Source organism: Mus caroli, chromosome 8 (genome assembly GCF_900094665.2).
Source record: "Mus caroli chromosome 8, CAROLI_EIJ_v1.1, whole genome shotgun sequence".
In the NCBI taxonomy this organism is placed as follows: Eukaryota; Metazoa; Chordata; class Mammalia; order Rodentia; family Muridae; genus Mus; species Mus caroli.
Window position 1 is genome coordinate 98,563,281 of NC_034577.1, and position 2,904 is coordinate 98,566,184.

A 2,904-nucleotide genomic window follows, 5' to 3' on the forward strand; every position below is an offset into this window, starting at 1 on the left:
AAAACATAAAAGGACAAGGCTGGGTGTGGCTGTTCACGCACAGTACGCTTGTGATGTTGTCAATCAGAAGTAAGTGCCAGGTGGGAGGGTCACTGTGAGCCTGGACTACACGGTGACTTCCAGGTTAGCTGGGGCTAGAGAGAGATCCTGACTTTAAAAAATAAAACTAGTTGGGCAGTGGTGGCACACACCTTTAATCCCAGTCTCACTCAGGAGGCCAGCTTGGTCTACACAGTGAGTTCTAGGACAGCCAGGGCTACATAATGAGTCCCTGTCTTAGAAGAAGAATAACAAAACAAAACAACCCTCCCCCAGCCCCACCCATGCACAAATACAAAACAAAACAAAACAAAACAACCAAAAAATTGGGAGATGGTGCTGCAACTTCAATCTCAACCCCAGTACTAGGGAGGCAGAGGCTGGAGGGCTGCTTATCAAATTTCAGGCCTGATATATAATGAAGCTGGACTGGAGAGATGGCTCAGTCATTAAGAGCACTGGCTGCTATTTCAAAGGACTGGAGAGCTCAGTTCCCAGCACCCACATGGCAACTCATGATAGTTTATAACTCCAGTCTCTGAGGATCTGATACTCTTTCCTGGCTCCCACAGGTGTAACTGGGCTCCAGACCTTAGCATAACTGACTCCATGATGGAAGTACCACTCAGGCTATAAAACTCAGCCAGCACACAGACAGCACCACCGGCCAAAATGAAAACAGAGACCTAACCCACCGAAGTCTATAGTTCTGGGAAAGTCTCTAAATGTACTGACCTCGCCTTTTGGCTTCTGTAGTTCTGCTTCTGGGTAACTGTTCTTGGTAACTGAAGTGTGTCAACCCGGGACATGGCTTTTGTGCTTGAAACCTCATCCTGAGAAAAGCTTGGGGCTACACTGGGATCTTGAACACCCAGTGTAGTCACAGGCTAGCAAATCAAAACTTTCTATTGGCTTAAACCCATGTCTCAGACCCCCCACATATCTGGAGATCCCACAAAAGTTCCCAGAGACCTGACCTTAAGACACTGGGGGTCCCAGAACCTCTAGGAGTGGGTAAGAGTATGGTAGTCAGGGAAGTCCTAGAGGGTGCACACCTGAATTCCAAGTCTCCCTTTGATCAATCACTGTCTAACACTTCATAGGAGTCTGACACCCCAACCCCAAAAGGAAGCAAATTAGGAAGCCACCTGCTCTGTCACTGAAAGATCCTGACAGAATGTAAAAGGTCACAGAAGCCCTGAAATTGGCAAAATAGATTTCATTGTTAGTAGAACTAGCTTCACTGATTTAGAAAAATAGAGGTGCACAATGCTCTGGCTGCTCCTTGAACCTGTGTGTCTGACAATGTTCTGACCAGGTGTGTGCCCATTGCTGCACCTCACTGCCAGGTGTTTGTGATATTGGTTGCTGGGAAAGAGTCAGAAAATCTCCCGAGCAACCACAGTCGGGGCCAATCCGGAGTTGCTGCACCTTCATTAGACTCCTTCCTTGTTTCCCTCCCATACCCATTTCTTGAGGAATCAATCATTTTAGAATAGACATTGTTTAGATATGGAAATCCCCCACTCCCCCCTTCTCCTTTCCCCCCTGAGGGCCTATAAAAACTGGGACCCGTTTCCCCTCGAGGTCGACTTGTCTACCCCTGCATGGGATATGAGTCGTCCCCAGAGCTCTGGCTTTCCCCTAATAAAGCCTCATGTGGTTTGCACCACATGAGCTTGGTCTCTCATGAGTTCTTGGGTGTCTGCTATTGTCCTGAGGCCTGAGCGAGGGGCTCCTCTCGGAGTCTTTCAGCAGGACTTATGGAATCTCTCTCTCTCCCTCCCTCCCTCCCTCTCTCTCTCTCTCTGTCTGTCAATGGTATACAGGCTGCAATCCAATTAACCTAACAATTACTCTCTGTAAAGGGAGAGTTCAAGCATCTGTCCTAGGAGGCTGGGTGTCTCAGCTGGTCCTCCATATAAACTGAAATCCTGAAGGTGTAGGCTCCAGGGCCAGTAAGCTTCCTCCTTCGATGTCCTTACATCGGCTTCCAGCAGCAGGTATGGCCCAGACTGAAGGTGTGTCTTTTAGCCACACAGACCTGGATTAAAGGCGTGTGTCATTCTTCCTCGGGATCCTGACCACAGATGTGCCTCTCCCATTTCTGGATTGGAGTTCCTTCCAGATCCAGTCAAGTTGACAACCACGAATAGCCATCACATGGAGGTAGCTTCGTGTGTTTAACAACAGAGAACTGAATGGGACAGGACCTTTTGCATGAACTGAAAGCCACCCTCACCTTCTCTCATGATGAGACGTAGAGTTACAGATACCCAGCAAAATTTTGGTGTCTCACCCTTTGTCAGAAGAATATTTCCTAGCTGAGAGTTTTGCCTCCAATCAAAAGATATAGTGGGACTTATCCGTCATACAGATTCATAGGGGTATGGGCAGAAACCAACCCCCTCAGGAGTGGCCCAACAGCAAGTTCCTATAATTAATTGTTCAACTAATTAGTTCAGCTACCCCTGACCAGATTAAACAATACCCAATGGTCCTGGAAACTAAAAGGGAAATAGCGGTCTCCATTGCTGGCTTGGGAGGCATGCATCCTGGTGCCCCATCCGTCGTCATCCTGGTATACACCTCTTCTGCTCATGAAGAAACCTGGGACCTCTGGTTCTCCTGAGTCTGATTCTTCCAGAGGAAAAGTCACACTTGGATCTGAACCGTACACTCTTCAGCCTCCCATTGGCGAGGCGAGTCAATTCATCTTTGCTTTTAAACGGACAGATCGCCGGGTGTGGTGGCGCATGCCTTTAATCCAGGGAGGCAGAGGCAGGCGGATTTCTGAGTTCGAGGCCAGCCTGGTCTACAAAGTGAGTTCTAGGACAGCCAGAGCTACACAGAGAAACCCTGTCT